At 33.8% G+C, this 20944-nt stretch overlaps 1 protein-coding gene across 1 annotated transcript in view; it reads left to right on the top strand.

Moving 5' to 3' along the window:
- LOC119640736 overlaps positions 1 to 20944 on the top strand; it is an 84027-nt gene that overhangs the window by 53300 nt on the left and 9783 nt on the right. The gene's annotated exons all lie outside the window — the stretch shown is intronic.

Genomic DNA, 20944 nt, shown 5'->3' with positions numbered 1-20944 from the left:
CGTTTATTCTATTCAGTTATACATATAATTTCTATTCCTGTTTTTTTTTTTTTTTTGCTGTTCATCAGCACTACTACTATTTAACTTAGTCTCAGTTTATTTACTAGAGTTGTATAATATTAGTAAAAAAAAGAGGAAAGAAAAAGGGTTTATACTGCCTGAGGATAACAGTTCATCGGCTTTTGTTAACTTTTTTCCTACATTCATAACGAGCTTAACAATAGTTACTGCATCCATGATAGCGATGTAGGCGTAGCATGGATTCACGGATAACTAACCGACTAACTGTATCAACTATAAACAAACTCTTAGTTCTAAGTTGAGATTTCGTTCGTTGTATGGCTAGAGTAAGGGGGGAAAAAATTGTTTTTTGCGTTAGGCGAACTTTTTTATGAGTTATCATCATTACTTAGTTATCGTCAACATTACAAATGATATTTGATGTTTGTGTTGTTTAGTAGTTTTTGCTGTTGCTGTTGCTGTTTTTCCTTTTCTTTTTTCTATTATTATTATTTCTCTGCTCATGCAGAAACTACTTTACATTGTTCCCAAGAAAAAAAAAAAAAAGAAAAAAAATCAATTTCTAGTATTTCTCTCATATCGTTATCTGACTGTTCTTTCCATTCACGGCAACTTGAAATGATAATGAAGTATAGTATAGTTGAGGTGAACATTTCGTATACCTGTGTGGGTTCATAGTGACTTAAATATTTAAACTTTTTGAAAATGATGTAAAAATTATTTGGCCTGTACGAAGGAAGGAGAACTACTTTCCAGTCAATCGAGGAAAATAAATAACAGAAATCACAAACGAGTCTATAAAGTACATCTTTTAGCAGACTCAAGTAGCATAAGGCATTGGTTATGCCATTTGATTAGTATCTTTTCAAAAGCGAGGTACAATTTAAGCTGCTTATAACGATGTTTATTGCCTACCTTCCGGCGGGTTACAAATAAAATATTGAAAAGTTCGATTTTGCTTTCTTTTTTCTTTTTTTTTTGCTATAAGTATCATCCACATGCCAATGCAGTTTTTCGTTTTAGAATCACTTAATTCTAAGTTGGTAGGATAGTTAAAGATTTAGAATTATCCTTCTTTTTACCTGCGCGTATATTGTTGATTAGCCACTCCGGGGATATCCTTTAAGCATGTAGGAACAATTGAAAATGAAGAAGAAGAAAGGGTCAAGGCTCAAACTCTCAGTACATATTTGACTTGGAAGTTTGGAAAAAGTCACTAAACGTTAAATACTCTCGGAGGCTTGCTTGCGAAGTAACTAATTTTAAGTGACTGTTATTAGGCGATAAACTTAATCATTTTCATTGCCAACTTCTAAGCGTTTCAATAAGAGGACAAGAGAACTAGCTTTCGGTATCAAAAGGGTTGCTATTTTTTTATTCTTCTTCTGAGCCATAAATATGTTTGTTTTTCAGTTCTTACAATATGTGGCTTTCTTTTCCCTTAATAGTGAAAGTAACTTGAGGGTCAATATCTAGGGCTTACCGACTTAATTCACTTAACAATGATTTTCAATAAAGAATCTTCAAGATATAAATCACATGAAATGCACTTAGTAGTGATTTCTTATATTTTCAACACAACTATGATCACTATTTTATAAGTTGTAGCAATATGAGTGTCTGCGAGTACTGTTTATATATGGCTTGTATTTTTAACCTATTACCACTAAAGAGTCTAACATATTTTTTTTTTACCAAATGGTAAAGGACAAGTGCTTCAAGTGTCCTATTATGGTATAACAACGAGTCCCTAACGCAACTTAATTCGCAATGACAACGCTTCTAGTGAAACAAGCTGGAAAGCTAAAGCAATGTTTACGGTTATGGTGGTCAATGGGCGGTAGTATGCAGGCTTATGTTAGTATAGCGCATATTTTTCTTGAGAGCTATTTTCTTTTTCTCTTTATATATATATTATTGTGTATATTAACGATTGTATGTACGTTTGATGTGTGTAATATACATGAAATAGTAAAGGTTAGTGCATTTAAGTATGTGTATAGGTCGCACTTAAACGCGTTTCGACGCCTTTAGTTGGTTGGCTGTTTGGTTGACTAGGTGACTGCTATTATCTGCTTGTATGGCCAAAACCATTCTATTGTTATTGTATTTTGGCTTTGTCTGTCACTGTAGTCATCTACTACCTAAACCAAATGCTGTACTGTCAGTTACGGGCTTCTTACTGTTGCTGTTAGCTATGGTATGTGCGAACACGTCAAGAAGTACGGAATGCTAGAGAAAAAACCGAAGATGGGGAAGATGCATGCATGCAATGCAGAGTTCACAAGGTAATGGCTAACACTTTATGTTATCCTTGAGAATCACATTGTTTGGCATGCACGATATGCTGGCATGTTCGCTCCACACTAGTGCTGCGTAACGTTCTGCTAGGCAAAGCTATTGTAGACTGTTCGGTTTAGTGCTTAGGTTACTATAAGTACGTAGGTGTATTGAAGAAGATGTGTTGTTGCACTGTGTCACCTTTAAATAATGTCTCTTGACGCTTTTCAACACAAATCGCATGTGAAAAGTGCTTCACACATGAAGTGCCTGGTTTTATTTTTTCTTCTTGCTTTTTTTTTCTTTTTTTTTTTTTCTAGTAGTCATTCAGATGAAAATGAAAATAACAGAAAAAATTGTTGCTTAGTAATCCCAGCATGCACATATAAACAGAAAATTTATGCAAAGCAAATACACGTTTACTGGGTTCACTACATAGAACGAGGGAGAGAGAGAGAGAGAGAGAGAGAGAGAGAGAGAGAGAAAAGATAGGCTTACAGCTTAGTTCGTCAGCGAGGTCTGCCTTATTTTATTCCATAGCATTTGTTAGCGAAAGCGTTTATCTGCATTGTAAGGCATTCGCTCTTGTTGCCGGCAGTTAAATGCAGATACTCCTTAGGCTCTGTGCACACATACGAGGAGAGTTCTTTAATCATGATTTGTTGTAATCTGTTTTTACCGTGTATACTCATAAAATTTTACCACTTATTTTTTTTTCCCGTTTTTTTTTATTATATTTTTATTTTATCTCTTTTGTTGTGCTCGCTTCTGTTCTTTACACAGAGTTGATATGACACGAAGGCCATGTTCTAGGCTGAGATAATATTACAAATGGTTGTGAGTATCATTTGCTGTTGGTTTACATATAAATAGATACTTGAATTTTCGCGATTATATGTTAAGGTCGCGCTTTATTTAAGATTTTAAAAGAACCTTAAAAATGGAAGAGATTTTCATGCAAAATTGAAAACAACTTAAATATTGACATTGTTGTTATTAAAGCAAGGTTAATAACTGTTAAGTGACGCATATGTGGTAGTAAAATTAATTTAAGAGTTTTGAGAAATTCTGTAAAGATTGTTCAGATGCTAATTAGCATTGCTGTCATAAATGTCACTCGTATGTCACGTTATGTGAAACGGAGCATCGTTCAACGTTGCGCTAACATACGAAGCTAAGCGCTTTGCATAACGTTTTAGAAATTTTTTACTTTGTTCACAAGCAAGTTTAGAAAAGAAGGAAAGGAGATAGAAGATCATTCAAAAAAAGTAGAAGGCTCTGTACAAATTATTTTCGAAACACATAACAACACCACTTGCCATAAAACTTTTTTATAATCCGCCTTCAGCACTAGAGTGCACTATCAACCGGTTTAGTTCACTTACTTTCTTTAAGGGATTTGCGACCTTAGGTTTCTTTCCAAACAAAAGGAGTCGATTTTCTAAACGTGACATGTAAAGAAGAAGTGAAGCCGATTCCGAGAGAGCTGGACGATCGCGTGCCACAATATCTTAATAACGTGAACTCTTCAGCTTTTGGTAAGGAAAGTTAAAAAGCGCGTCTTCAAATGAAGAAATGTACAATAAAATTTGCAATCGAATGGACAAGAGGCATTTTGGACGGTAAAGTCAAAATTAATGCGCAGTTGAATTCAAAATAAAAGATGAATAAGCGTCGTGCAGCGTGACCTGTTGATTGATTCGAACCTGCAATAATAAGGCTTCGATTTACATTCAAAAAGGATGGCTACCTGGCAATAGAAAGCCCTTTGAAAATCTGGTCCGCAACGTCACATGATCGATGTAATGGTCAATAGCATAAATATATAAAAAGTAAAACGGGCGGTTCTGTAGTAAAAAATGAAGTTCGATGTAAGTAGCAAAAAACTTGAGCTGGCGTTTATTTAACGAGCATCAAATTATTTTCCGTTGGTTCAGGAACTTACAACTTTGCATTTCTCGATTTGACTTCCTAGGCTAATAAAGAAAAATTAATTTCTTCAGTGTTGACTAATCGCTAAAGACTAAATACTAAAGACTTACCGCTTCGAGGCGTAACCTCTCCATTGGCCAATTGACCAATGAGCGATGAATCTCTTCCACCGACAACAGAGGGCTAATCTCGCTAAGTGGTAAATGCTCTATAGACTAACCGATCAATTAACGACTATTATCTTAACTGACAGCTAAAGAGTAGTCTATCCAAACGATGACTATTGTATAGATTAATCGATCAACTAACTATTGATTTCTTCCATTGATTTCCAAAGATAACTATGCTAACGACTGGACGATCGATGAACGATCAATCCCTTCCGCTGACAATCAAGGATTAATTCATTGGAACGGAAACTAAACAATCTGGTAGCGGTTAATATCTTCCAATGATATCCGAAGTCCAATCTCTCTATATGGCCATTACTATGTCGAATAATCGATCAGTTAACTTTGGCAACTGAAGACTAATCTACGCAGCTGACGGCTATCCTCAACTAAAGATTTATCTTTTCAACCTAAAATCGAATCTGCAAGCGACAGCTGCTCTAATGACAAATTAGTCAATGTTCTAGTGACTAAACTCTTCTACTAACAGAGGAAGATTAATCTGTTCAAGTTACAAATCTGTCGATTAACCGATCAGCTAGCGATTAATGTTTTCCACTAAGAATGGAAGTTATCGCAAGTGACAAATATTCTGTAAAGAATTCTCCACGATATTTACATGTTACTTAAATTAAACGGTTCATATGATATTTACAAGCGCATACTTGTAAACATACATATATATATATATATATATGTATATATATACTTTTCTTGAAGTGCTTTAAATCTACGCCCTTAATTATGCGAGTCACTGGCAATATTGTAAGATTCTTGTAATCGATTATCATATTGTATAACAAAATTCAAACTTTAGTGGGAGAACTTGACTAATGATTTCACTCTTTAGTTAATACAATTGATTAATGATGTGCTGCTTATCGGACAGGCAGTAGATTTCATAAAAATAAACAAGATGTATACTTAATACTTGATATTAAACTACAATGAGCGTAAAAATATTGTTCAAAACTTGACGAAATTTCTAGTTATTGTTAGAGATACTTCAAAATGCGAAAAAAAACTTTCCATGAAATTCTAGGAACATGTCTGGTAGCACAACGTTTCCAAGATGCATTACTTAAAAAATGTTTATTAAAAAATACACAAAAGATAAATTGTACTTTTCTCTTCACTCACAATGGATGAAAAATCGAACTCATGTAGTTGTTGAAAAATAAAGTTTTCTTGTACACACTTCACTGAAAAATTCAAGTATAATAGATTTAGAACTGTCTTCGCAACAGGTATGTAAGGTGATAGAAATATTTTTGGTTGTTCTGACATAACCAACTCGTTCCTTGAATGTCCTTAGAATCGATGCTTGCGTAAAATTTTGAAATTTACTTCACAGATAAACGTAAAATTTCTAGCCATGCTCATCTATACATCTCTGTTGTTGGAAGTTGGATGAAAGGGACACACATTGTTGATCACTGTGAGACGACGAGAAACGGTCAACTCTCTCACTTACAAAATTTTGAAATTCACAGCAGAGACCGTGCTTTATATATTGTACTTACATCCCCGATAAACGTAAGCTTTTTAGCTGTCTAACCTTTCCGCCCGAGATTTTAAGGCGCGTTCAGCTCTTACGCTTACGTAATTTTGAATTCATAATAGAGATCACTCTTCAGATGCACATTCTCAGTGAACGCACATTTTCTAACTATGTCCGCCTATTCATTCCTGTTATGGGGAATTGGGAACTAGGCACACATATTCATGTTGATAATTGTAAGATTTTGAGATACTGTCGCCCTTCTTATTTTACCCTTTCATATTTACCCCTTCCAGCAATCTATAGCTGTAGCATCTTGACTACAGACGAGACGATTGATCGGGAGAGCGCATTTCAGAATAACTAAATTCAGAGTTTATCATTTTTTTCGCCCATCTTGAATATTGTCCTTTGATGTCTGTCTATTGTTGAACTTGTAAAACGTCTATACAAAAAATTCCGCGAAAAAGCTAAAATTTGTCTACGTTGATGACCACGAAGCCAATGCAAAAATTGATGTGAATTTCTCAACAAATATACTAACCGTATTAAGAATGCGACGATGTGTGCGTGATGTGTACATCGTACGTTATTATGAAACATCTACGAGCTGTAACAAGGGCATAAATTGTGCAATCATTAGAAATCTGTTTAAAATATCGGTGTGATCGTTGAATCTTTCGATCAACTTATGTGATTACGTTGGATAAAACTGTTCTCGTTTTAAGAAGTTGAGTATCCAAGATTCGTCTTAAGGTATTTGGAAAGCTTTTTGCCTGTCTTTTATTTAATATAATCAATGTTCAACTAGACTTATGATAGATTTTCAGACACTTTGTTAATTTCAAAGCGAGAACAAAGGAAACTTTAGCTTGCTTTTTTACTCAAACTTGCCTGGCATTTTTCAAAAAAAAAAAAATAAAAATAAATTAACGTTTTGTAGAAAAATAGAAAATGAAAGACGATCTATGTTACAGCATACCTAGAAACCTATATTTTTACGTTTTTCACATTAGAATAAGCAAGAAAAATGAAAATCTAGTATTTTATGAGTATTTTTCATTTTTATATATATATATATATATATATATATTTGCATTTTTGCTTTAAATGTGTGAACCAACTAGTTGTGTACATAGTCGAGAATTATGTAAAAGTAAATTATCAAGTGGAGAAGAGTGAGAAAGGGAAGCAGAAGAAAGAAGAATAAAAAAAATACATTTAAAAAAAAAAAAAAAAATTGTATAAAAAATGGCTTCCCTTTTCAGTTATTACTCACATGCACTCTTTACAAAAGTACGCCAGCAGCCCTATAGCCAAAGACGCAAACATTTCTAACATATAAAGTAGAGCAATACCAGCAACGGCAACAGCATCAGCGGCAGGAGCAGTAGCAATAGCAATGGCAGCAAAACTAGTGCAGCTGTACAGTATAATGTCATTCATCAAATTGTAACAATACCATCAAACATAATAATGTGATAATATCATCGCTATACTGCCTCTCACTTATTGTATTTTCTCCTCCCGCCCTCCCTATCTCCGCCTTTCTCATAATTTTTCTCTCTTTTTTTTTGCGCTCTGTAGCATTTAAGCACGCAAACCTTATAAAGTCAATAGTCATTTACAAATACTTACATATGTAGGATTGTGTGAGTAGTGATGTAAGTCATATTCATGTCTAGTCATGAGAAATGGAACTCTAACATCCTTACACGCACGCTCACATGCACACATCATCATGTTTAATATGCACCGGGTGTTTACATGACCGATATCACCCATGACTTTAACATCGTTTTACCACCTATACAAGTTATCCTTTTCATATATATAATATATAATATATATGTATATGTCGTTTTTTTCATTATTGTTGTAGAAAAAAAACCGTTTCACTTCACTTCAGTTCACTTGAAGTACTACAACAACAACAACAACAATAATAATAACAACAACAGCAACATATAAGAACAACTACTATTACTATTTTGTAACGTATACCTTTCGAGTGTCAGGTTAGTGTGGCGTGGTATATACGGTTGCGGTTAGAGATCAACATGAATTATATGTGATTTTTTTTTTTTTTTTTTTGCTTTCTTTTATACAATCAATCCAACATACTTTCAAACATTTGCAATGACAATACGTATATGTGCATTCAATATAGGAAAGGGGTTTGCATTTTTGAAGACCAATGACCTACACCGGAAATGATTTTTCCCCTTCACTCCAAAAACACCTACTACCCATAAAGAACACGCTGACATTAAAGCCGCCTTCGTTCAATTTTATATTAAGAAAGAGAGGGAAAGAGATGTGGAAGAAAGATGTCCTTATTACTCTCATACTCTCGGCATAATGCAATAAAAAATGTTATTTATCAGCATAAAATATGAAATTACTTGGATTCGCTTCCTTCTTCACTTGTTTGCCTTGCCCTGCTGGCTTTGCCTGCTCCTAACTTTAACTGAGTGTAGTAAAACATGTTGTCGACGTTTGTTATGGTGGCGATGATGATCACGATGATGACGCGATGATAATAATGATGCCGCCTGCCGTTGCTGTTGCTGGCGCTTTTGCTGTTACTTTGCTTGAAACTTTACAGCTAACTTTGATTCTTATACTTGGTATATAAACCATAGTAAAAATGTAATTTTCTGTAAGTTATAAATTAGAGTTTTTTCCTTTTGCTCCTTTCTTTTTTCTCTCTTATAGTTGTAGTACTTTACATCAACGACGGATTCGTTGGTTACTGAAAGAACTTGCAAGAAAATTTAATATGAATTGTTTCAGTGTTTGGCTGTTCAGTTTATATTGTAAATTAGATTTATTGCAATGCTCTTAACCGCAAGCATGATGAACAAAATATAATAAATTAAAAGAGAAATAAAATGAGATAAGTTAAAGAAAAGTATTAATAGATTTATTTTAAAGCTCTAAGGTTTCAAAGCTACTAACAAGGATTTCGTGTGTCCTATACCCACGCTACTGACTAATTATGCGAATTGCAAAAACTAGAGCAAAGAGTTAAGAAATATATCGCACGGTTAGGATCTTATGTTCACCCGTCTCCCTCTTTGCTTAGGCACTAAGCTACCAGCGAAAGCGAAATCATAATTTTTCCATAAACTGAACAAAAAGTTTTCGTAACTTTTTGCACAATTCTATAAAAAATCGTTTCAAAAAAAATTATTGCAATTTTATATAGAAAAAAAAAAACGACTTGTAAAAGAAAAGTGTAAACAAAATTTAGCGCATAGAAAAGACGATGAACTTACCATAGCAGATTGATACGTAAGGGGACATCTTAAATTCCGCTGTTCCACGCTGACGGAACAAAGAGCATCGATTGATTTTAATTAATAACAGGCGTCTGGAAAACAGAATTCAGCAATTTTCTATGGTTCCATTATGCGTAGTCATTTTTAAATAAGTTAAGGATGTTAGTTTTAAAAATAATGAATTCCGACGATCTATGTATAATAAATATTGTAAGGAAACTTACAGCTGGTCCTAGATAAAACTTAAATAACGAGATGTACTTAGCATTCAAACACTTTTCAGCATTCTAGACTCGTTCTAAATTCTAGCGGAACTATGTACTCTAGTGGAACTACGTACTTTATGTACCCTAGTGGAACTATGTACGTGTAGACATTTGAAATGCGTAACAGAACAGGACAGGTAGAGCGAGGAAAAATTTCATTGCGTTTTTTCGCCGAAATTTGTCTACACATTTCTTATATTTTATATGAAATTTGTAGAAGCAAATAGCGGACATTTCGATCGATAACATCTTGTAACTTTGCAAGATCTTCACATTGCGCTATCACTATTTGGAATTCTTGGATAAAAAACTGAAGCAAATGATTTGCAAAAAAGGTGGTTGTGAAGTCTACTTTACATTATTAAGAGGATTATCCGCCTGATACATAACACTTTCGAGCTAAGTTGACTTGATTCCATTAATATATGCGTGTGGGTTTGCTTTGCTGTATTGGGAGAAGAGAACTTTCCTCTCTGAATCCTTACATTGCAATTGCGTACTTTAACATCTCTAGTTGCTTACAGCTAAGAGCTGGTTAGTTGAAAGCAACCCACGATATACGATTCCCTTCCAATTCAAAAAAAGTACATTACGCAGCGTCCGGCTTGGCTTTGTCACTGATTATGCAAGTTTACTTATCTAGGACTATGGTCTTTTTCGAACATTCTTGACATGTGTGATGCTTTTTACGTCACTCGTTGTTAATTTGTTCGAAAATGGTTAAGGTTTGTCCTGTCCCAGCAAAGATTCTCAGATGGAATTTCGAATTATTAAATACCAAGATTCGTTTTGCATGTGGAATTATGAAAATGGGCCTTAACTGTTTACTAGCCAATGTTTAATTTGAAGCGATGTCAAAAGATCGAACTTTTAAAGAATTCCAATATCAACTTTCCATTGACCAGAGCAAGGTGCGTATGTAATATCACTAGCAGGTCATCAAGAGCCTTTCATTCGATACTAAGAAAGACGCATACATTTTAGGTAACTGTGCAGTTTCTACTCGTTACTCGAGTCTATAATCGGCACCTCGCGAGTCTACTCGATATCGAGACAGCAATAAACCGCTCTGCTAATTCTTATCGCTTTGAAACTTTAGAAAATGCAGTGAATTTCCTAAAAAATTTCGCTTTCCACTAAGCTGCCATTTTCAGCTTAATTAACAAATGATGCAATTTTTTTTTTTTTTTTTTTTCATTCATTTATCATTGCGTTCTTTTTTCAATGTTTTCAAAATCAAATAAAAATTTCTATACTTCGACGTCTCAATTGTTCACAAATTGATATTTCTTTTCTTTCCTAACATTGTTGATGTACTGTTATGTCGTGTCGCAGACCATCCCTTTCAATTTATAACCAAAAATAAGATTTGACCCAGGGACTATTGCTTCCGCATACATGAGTATTTGTTGTAGGAATTTTTTCATCTCACGACCCTTCTTGTCGCTTCTTATAATAACTAAAAAATTATCGCATTTGATAAACTAAAGTCCATCAATTAGTCGGCGTGTCTCTAGTAGGTTCAAAATTTTGAATGGTCGAACCATATGTACCAACTATGTAATATACCACTTTAAACTCTTATAAAATTATTTTCATTTAATAAATTAAGGAAAAAATAATTAAAAATTCTTTACGTTATTTATACTAACAATAAATCGTTTCGTATATAATTTATCGTTTAATTGCTTAAAATTTTTAACACTTGGCAAACAAACTGACTGGATATTTAAAATGAAATTTCTAACTAACTGCCAAACTGGCAAATGTTCTTATCATTGGTCTAGGATCATAATATCACATAAACTTACCGACAAGGTAAGCCATAGACCACCACTACATATGGCTTTTAATACGTATCCATCTATAACTTTAATTTACAACTGCCACTAACTACCAAATGCACTTGTAATCCGACATCAAGTGTTTGGTTTTCTCATTTATTTTAGTCCTTTTTTGTTTTTGTTTTTGTTTTTTTTTTTTTTTCTTAAATACATTTAAGAATTTAACACTTAGTTCCCGTAATCTATAGTTTGGCAAACATGCGCTCGCAAAACTAAACTATATGAAATAAGGAAAATGGAGAAATAGGAAAAGAGAGAGAGAGAGAGATGCAGACAAATATCCAGAAGGAAAAAAAAACAACTAATAGTAAACTTAATCACATTTACCTTTAAAATACAAATAATGTTATGTGAGATTGCATTCGAGTTGTTATAGATTTATTTCTCCTAATCTCAATGGCTTACTCTACGTATACTTTTAAAAATTTTTATAGAGCCATCGAGAAGCCGTTATATATTCTATATATATGCCTCATGGTTGTACGCAAGCATGTTTTTGTGCATTAGCTTGCATCTTTTCTAATAGAAAATAAGCAAACTAAGGAAATTAAGTACTTGCGTCTGCAGCTTTGGGGTTTTAGTTTTGATCACAACTTCTATTTCGACTTCAGCTGTTTGTGATGAAATGTAAGAAAATGTATAAAGGATGTTCGGAGACTGACAGCTTATCGCTTTAGTTGACAAGTGGTGCAGTAATGATGTCTCTGCTATTGCCACACTTTAGCTTTATTATCAATTGATACGATAGCCTCTTCTTAGCCTTACCGATGTATCTACGCTGCTGCTTTTTATCCATGAAAGGTTATAAACTTGCGACTTAAGTAACATTTTATACTAACCTTTTTGCAGTCAACACTATTGATATTTTTATTTTCGTTTTACTTTCTTCTTTAACTTTTGCACAAAGAGTAAATAACACTTTTTTATACATCAACGTAGGACAAGGATATACTCTGTTCGCCCTTTCCTTTTAGGTGCATTTGTAATGCTTGACTAGCGTAAGACATAATATTGATTTAATTAATTATGCTCATGGATCGATTCGCTGAGGAAGGCTCAAGGTCACAAAAATGAGATAGCAGAAATTCCTTACATACATCGTAGTTTACTTTTTTTAAAGAACTAGCGATTAAATATTCACAATCAGTTTGTGTAAAATCGATTCCAACATTACCACGTGGGCCAACTTACACTACCAGTGTTAGTGAAAAACCTAAGTCATATATAAGAATTCCCAAATCGCTTCAAATTCAATCTAATTTAAACAAAAAAAACCATTCACTTCTCTCTTCTTTACACTCGCAGCATAACTGATTAAAGAAAAATTACATACATTGTTCTCTCTCTCAAAGGGTCTTGTACCGTCATCTAAAAGTAACTTTTAAAAATAGAAAATGTGTCCGGACGACATTTGTCATTTCCACCCAGGGTGTTAACAGCTTTTCTTTACCTGTCTCAGTCCGCCTATCCCTAAGGGGTATACGTATTATCGCTGTATATATACGCATCAGAATGATAGCTGGGCAATTTCTGGTATTTTAAGTTGGCAAAATTAATTGACTTTTCTTCACCAGTTGTAAAATGACACAGAGAAAATTCTTTCAAAGCTCGCAGTGCCAAGCGCGGGAAATAGATGGTGGGTCCAGTATGGTTTTGTTGGATAGACACTATTTTCTTTTAAGCGAACTACATTCAGCCTTAAATTGTCTGAATTCTCGGAAACTCGGCTCCACACCGCCAAGCTTATTGGGTATCATTTCTTTGTTGATAGGACAGCATTAACGTCTGCTTTCGAGATTCAAGAGAGAATGCTGGCTGGTAAGGATCGAAATTTCTCTAAGGCTTACCCCTTGCCGCATGACATATCAATAACCTACAAAGCGATACCATGCTTGAATATAAAAGGAACAAAATGAAATTTGAATTTATTTTTATTATGATTAGTTATCGAAATTTAAAGCATAATAAATTTCAGAATTTATTAGCCAATCGCGATATATATAAATTTTAATTTAATGGTTTTCTTCGTTTTTTTTTTTGTAAAAAAAAGATATGGTGCCAACGGAATATGACGGCCTGGAAACATAGAAATTAGGAACATGAAAAATATGGCCGAAGAACTTCTTCGCTCTTGCTATCATCGTCTTTTCTATCTCTTCCTTCTTAAATAACAGCGACAATAGCAAAGATTCTAATAAATACTAAAAAATATCACTGTATGTAAATGTTTAAAAAATGCCTATACATGTATGTATGTGCAGTTAGTTAGTGTACGAACACATTAAAAAGCTTTTTTCAATTTTCCACTAAATTTGGCAGCGAAATATATACATAAAAAAAAAAAAAAAAACAAAAAAAAACAAAATAAAAAAAAACTTGAACTATTTATCTTCGTTAAGGTTCTTTGACGCCACAAGAATGTAGAAAGCAAGTAAAAAAGTAAAACAAAAGAGAAGAAAAAAAAGTTAAACAAAAAGAAAATAAAAACAAAACATAAAAATTGGTTACACATGCAGGCAAGACAACAAGAGACAATACGCAAATATACACATACTGACAGACCTCACACATCAGACAAAAGATGAAGAACAAAAGTTTTGTTCGACTCCCCAACAACATCGAGTGAGAGAATGTAAAGTAATTTATTTATTATCAAAGGTTAATGTGTAAGCATGTAAGTGTGTATGTAGAGAAATGTACGTATGTAAAAGTCCTTTCAAGATTGAAATAAGTTCGTGCATTATATGTGCCAGAGTATAGCTTATGACAGTAAACACATGTGTTCTTATTTATCCACCAATACACACACACACACACACAACCTCTCATAGCATAGTACTCCTACTGTGGAACGACAACCACAACACCTTCGATAACTAATGGTTTTTCAAATTAAAAACATATTTCTGGTAATCTAAGTAGAATACATTCAAATATCTCGACTAGAGTGCAGGTGTATTTCATTTTCTCGCAATATCCTGGAAAACTCCTTTGACTTTTTTCTTCTTTAAATGCTGTTGGCTCGTTCCAAAACTTTGCCGGCAGTTATTAATTGCTAATTTTCTATTGAAAATGATTAATGTGTTTTCCTTAGTGAGAGACACAAATGGATACGTATACAATAATCTGTAAATGCACACAAAAAAAAAAAAAAAAAAGAAAAAAATGGTAAGGAAAGAGGGCTTTGTTTGAGAAAATTTAGGAAATTTTCAATAAAAATTTTTTTTCTTCTAATTTTAAATGAAACCGGTTTGAGCTTTAAAAATATTTTTGCTTGTCTGTGCACTTCTATGCATATGTTTGTACATGTACGGTTATAAAAAATTTGTGCCTTGAATAAAGTTCCTATAGCCCAATAGCTAGGATTGTTGGCCGTTAAGCACTCAGCTGGATATTGTCTTTGCTTTCCACCGGTGTTCATTCTCTTGGTAATATATGCCTTTACACTATTACTATGGGCCAAAGTAATTATCTCTGTCTCAATGGGTTTCTGTAATACGTTTCGCTCTGTCTTTCCCTCTCTCCCTATGTATTAAAAGTCTTTATAAATATTAATGCAGAGACGAACGCAGGTAATTACAATCAGGATATCATGTATTCTTATGGCTTAATTTTTGTGTTCATCATCTCATCCGACGCATGTTCGTGATCTTAATATGTTGGGAACGTAATACAAGCTACGTTTAGGATTTTCATGTTTCTATAGCAATTCACTTTTCCAATGATTTCCAATCATTTATCATTTCGCCTGGGAATGCCTGCCCAGTTATCAAGGACACATTGTCCGTCCTTCTCCATTTTTTACTTCTCCTTTGCTTAAAGGGTAAAACTTGCATTAGCCATGGTTGCTCGTGTATTTTAGAGATTTAAAATAAGCTAAAAACAAGTAGATTGGGCGAAGGATCAAATAAAAAATATGATCAAGAAAATCGGTAAATTCTCTGCTTCCTTCTTCCTCGATCAGGGTTCATTAATATTATAGTTTAAGCTAATGATCGGTGTGAGAGAGAGGAAAAGAAACATAGAAATCCATTTTTTTTGTGGATTTAAATGGCTTTTCGAAAAAGCAAAAGAAACCCTCGCATTGAGGGTTGTACCATCAACATAAGCTCACTAAAAATAAACTTTCTAAAGTTATGGAAAGAGAAATAAGTCAAAACATAATAATGGGATACAGCCTGCTATTAAACACATATATTCATGTGGTGACTTTTCGAGATAAGCCGTTATATGAACAGTGGTTAAAAAAATGGTTCGGTCCGAACCATTGTCAACAGTGTGCCTTCTTCGGCGAAAATTTGTCGGTGAATCAAATTCAATAAAAACAAGATGTTTTAATTTCGTAGGCGAAAAATCCTATGATGCTCGCTAAAGAATATTATTTTAAAGAGACAGCTCAAATTCCCAGGCATTTGGATGATTGTTGAAAAAGACAGCGGTGCCGCAAACTCGCAAAACGTGGTTTCGAATAAAACCTTTGTAAAATTTCAAGCTTAAAATTTAAAGGAAATTTTTTTATCATGACCGATGCCTGTACCACACAAATTATTTAACGTTTTCCAATATCCCTAAGGAAGCGGCGTAATTGCCTGCGCGTATGTGTTCCTTCTTATCTCTTTTTTATCGTTTGCGGATAAATTCAGAAATGTTTGAACTGCTGCCAAAAGATCGTGCGTTGTTGTTGCTTTCCGAGCAGAAAAATTCAGCGGTTTAAACAATAAATTTTGTGTATACTTCTTCGAGCAAAATATTCACAAAGTGTTGCCTACTTTAGGGTTATTAATTGTTACAACCTTTTAAGATTTAATATAAAGAAAGTAAATAATAAGCTAACAATCAGTAGATAAGCAGTAAGGTAGAGCCCAGAAGCAATAATCCGCGCACTGAACTCTTCATTCCAGGCAGGTATCCTAGCCAAATACAGAAAAAAATTTCACAATATCTGTCGCAAAGTTTTTATAACATAGATCATGTACAGCGCAATCAGCACCAGCAGATTAACAAGAGGACCATTGTCCAATTTATAGCGGAATACGCAAACGAATTAATCGATTACCTCTGCGTATGTATAAAATGTAATTCGAACTTCCTCGTTTATACATAAGAAATTAATGAACTATTTCATACATACAGCCGGTAGCCTTATGTGTAAGGATTCGTCTTTCTTTAATCCAAGAATTTATTTCTTTGAAAGGAATAAATTGTAATGATGACAAGAGTATTTCCATATACTGTTGTTGAAATGCATGCCGTATGCCTTGTTAAAGTGAAGCAAGTTATTCAATTTATAAAGAAATATCTTCCCAACGAAAAGGGGTAAATCAGTCTGCAGTGTTGCGAACGATTGTAAACGCTGTAATGAAACCTAGATGTACGGAAAAAGCAGAAAAAAAGAAACTGCCCATCCTTACTATTCTGAGATTTTTTTTCCATCGGCTTACATAGTCAAATAACTGTTCGAAAATCGTATTACACACTTTTAGCTGGTTTTTTATTACTGTTTGTAATAGATTTTCGAATTCCTTTCTTCTTTTTCGATTTTGCATGAAAATCTTTCTTTTTTTGCTATTTTTTTGTCGCCAAAGTCATTTCTCTAACCGGGATGAAGAGGGGAAAAAGAGAAATAAGCACAGGCCGACATTAATCTAATAACCCACAGTGTTAACTGGTTTAACTTGGTCTCCGAAGTGAGTCTAGCATGAGTAGAAAATGAAAAACAAAAAGAAAACAAAAAGCAAAACGCAAAAAAGTATAATAGAATTTTCATTTCATTTAGCAAAGAACCCTATACGGGTGACCACTTCTACACATTTTTATTTAAATGCTTTTGTTGATGCGGTCGCTGCTAATGCTGCGCTGGCTCTTGCTGCTTGTGTTGCTATTATGGCTAACGATGATCATAATGATTATGATGATGACGATGATAATGGCAATGTTCGTGGTGTCGCTGACATTCCGTTCAAAATGTCAATTGACGAAAATGCTTTTCAACATTTGACTGCGCGACATCAATGTGTAACTGCTACTGATATGCTCTCTTTTTTTTTTTTTTTTTTTTTTTTTCGACAACAATAACAGAAGCCGTAGCAGCAGCAATAATAGTTGTAGCGCAGTTAAGCCATCACACTGGTATTAGCTGGTAAACTCATTGTCATCTGTCCAATAATAAAGGATTCCTCGTGTCATATTATATTCTATTATAATTTTTTCAAAGTTTCACTTTTTCGTGAGATCACATTAAACTCATTGCTAATGCGGGCCATTGTATTGGAATGAGCAGTCATGTTTAATTTAAATGTGAAAAAATTTACACATTTATATATATATATCTTTTTTACATATATTTTTGTCTATATATGTAATAGTGTTAGTGCACTGTACATAAATGTGGAAAGCTTGGGAGCAAAATGCCTGTGGATTTATATAATAAATAATATTTTGTTTTTGCTAAGTAACAAAAAAGTACTTGTGTGATAGGGTCTTTTTCTAAACAGTACAGGAAGCACTACTGAACATAATTACCTGACAAAGTGTACACATGTTTTATCATCAGCAAATTCTGAATCAATTTACGCATGAAGCTGTCGACTTCATTTCTTCTCGGTATTGAATGGCTCGAAGGGCCCGTCCATAGTGCACCTTAGCCTGAGAACATCTTCAAGAAGAAATAATATTTGGACTTAAGAAACCATAAACAGTACAACAATAAAAATTTCTAAAAAAATAAATCTATTCCATGAATGATTCCACAGTACCGGTAGAAATATTGAAAAAATCGGCAATGGCCACTCAATACTACTGAATATTGAAATTTGATTCCTTCGTCAAAAGGTCTGCAACCAACAGAAGAAAGATTCAGTGACCGACCCTACAGAGTATACATACTGAGTCCATTTTGGGCATTTTCCGTTTAGAGTCGGTCCATCCGTTTCTCATTCTCTACAGATTTACATCGTAAACGTTCTCTAGACTCTTCAAAGTTAAGGTATCGGCTCCAAATTTGGCAAAAACCTTGGTAGGCTTATGTCGAAAGTCGGCAAATTCTGTCATGCCTTCAGACAAACACCCGAAAGTGTATTATACCGAATTTATATTTTTAGTGATTTTTCTTTTTTCTTTTAGAAAAAGGTAAATATAAACGATTCGCCCGCCCACGAATATCATTTTCATTCATTATCACTTTGTTAGGGGGAAGGCCGCTACAAATTTTTGAAAGCACTTTGTACTTCTGAAAGTATTTACCATTATGCTTCGAAGGTTCTAGAATAATTCGAAAAAAGCTCATCACCTGCGAGAATTTTTTTAGTTGAAGTAAATTTCAATTTTAGGAATTTACGATGATTTAATTAAAATATTATTTTAGAAAAAGAAGCATGTCTCCTTCCCAATCTTCCTAAAGTCCTTTCTACCATCATTACATATATAAGGTGATAGCTCCTAAGTCTCCTAAGGTTGACCGTCGGTAGACTTCTCTTTAAAACAAAAAAAATTTTTCCTTTCACGCTTTTATAGAATGAATCCGCCTGAAGGGCCGAGAAGTCAAAGGATTCTGAGATTCTATGATTTCCTTTCAACTCAATGGCCGTGGGTGCAAGTGTTAAGCGCAGTTGGGTTTAAAGCCGATAGATAGTCCTAGATGCTATTGCTTTAAGCCGTCACTCTTAGAATTAATTTTTCTGGCTAAATTAATTATGATGATAATAACTGTAATCACAGTATATCGAGTTTATAAACACATTCAATTTTTTCGAGTAAAAATAATTCTTAGTAGAAGCTCAATTAATCGTAACCCGAATATTTATACGCATTCTTTAATATTGTTGGCTTCAAGATGCCGCCAAAAGCTATTTCTATTTCTAATTTTGGGCTAAAACGCATCTTAGCATTGAGTTCTGGATCAAAGTGCTCTCATCTAAAGTAACAGTAAGAGCGTATCGTTCGGATTTTACGCCTGTTTATAAATTTCTCATATTACACATCTAAGCTCGTATAAAGCTTGATATTTACGCATATGGTAAAGTTTGTTCATTAGTTGAAATGAAAAATTTATGACGTGGTCTTTAAAACTCGACAAAATTGTAAATTTTATAAGGTTCCTTCCGCACAATCTTAACTAAGGGCTTTGTATGGTTTTTAAGGTTTCCAATCTTAACTTGAGAGAATAATTTATCCCAAGCAAAACCTTTACTATCTACTACAGAGTACAATGTCTTTATATGTATGTACATTTGTAACAAGCATATACCGTTCACGCATCTGCTATCCGAGCATGTTATGACTAGGAAAAGTGATTCCTTTTCCTTTTTGTATTCTTCGAAATCTATGAAATTTGATTTATGTTTTACACGAGGCAAACTTTCCGTTACTATTTGTTCAGTGCTTTTATTTTGCTGGCTCATTAATTAAATGCAAATTTTATACAAAACTTAATTATGTATGTTTATAAGTGAATTTCTCTCTCTTTGTGTGCGTGTGCATTTGTGTGTATGCGCATATTAAAATTTTACATAAGCAAAAGTAATTATTAAGTTTATTTACTGGCAGTTTGTTTTTGTTTTTCGCTACATTTCCACTTAAAATAAGTTAATGAGAACAAGTGAGCAAATAATTGCCGTAAGGTTAGAGTTGTAGCAAGAAAAAATTGAAATGAATAAATAAATCATAGAATCCCTTTAACGCTAATGCAACAAAATAGCTCTGCTAATAATATAAAAATCAGGAAAATAAGAAAACAAATTTAATTACTATGAAAATTAAAATGAATAAAAAGAGAAACAGTTGATAAACAATTGAATAAAACTCCAAGTTTATCAAGAGCAAGGTAATCGCTAAGTAAAATATGTGATAAGAAAAACTCAACTTTTCTTTAGAATTCGTTGCTATAGAACACTGAACAATATCGATCGGTCATCGTATCGCCGTCCTTCAAGATAGCCCAGAAGGATGTTAAGTCATACCCTTCCAAACACTGCCGGGCCTCCCGGGAAAGGAATAATTCGTTCCATAAAACACCTAATCGTAGCCATTTCCCGATGGAATATTTGTACGTTGTATGTGTTCAAAGTGCAAAGTAGAGGGTTAACTAACCTATGTTTCAACAATTCAGACAAATTGACCTAAAGAACATCAAATTCTTTATTGAACCGAGTCAAACTCTTGTCTGTCAAGCAGTTTGTGATCGAACGTGGCATAAAGGAACCTGGTGTTTATTTTTTCGTGCGGAATATTAGCGGATGAGCTGCTTACAGCTTCCCCTAGCTTATGAATGTTGCTTTTGGGATTGTTTTCTTCTAAGTCACGGTAACAATTCGGATTTTCCAATCTAAATTTGAGGACTTGAAGACTGTTAATGATTTGTGCTCGTACCAGATTTAATATCAGCCGTCTAGTATTTAATCGTGCTCGGTAACGTATCAACTCGATTCGTAATTTTTATTGAACTCCCTTTTGCCGTCCAATATTTAACCATTTGCGTGGCAGTTTCTTCGTAATGTTTAACTTCTTTTTACTTTGCCTTTTCACCTACCCCGCCCCATTTGAGTTACAAAGGTATACCACGTTTGTGTGGATCTAAAAAATATTGAGTAGGATTTGAGATAGAGCCACCCTTTATTATACCGGGCGGTTAAGAATCGCTTTTTGCTTA

This window comes from Glossina fuscipes, unplaced genomic scaffold (assembly GCF_014805625.2).
Source record: "Glossina fuscipes isolate IAEA_lab_2018 unplaced genomic scaffold, Yale_Gfus_2 127, whole genome shotgun sequence".
Taxonomy (NCBI): Eukaryota; Metazoa; Arthropoda; class Insecta; order Diptera; family Glossinidae; genus Glossina; species Glossina fuscipes.
This window is presented reverse-complemented; position numbering and strand designations above follow the sequence as displayed.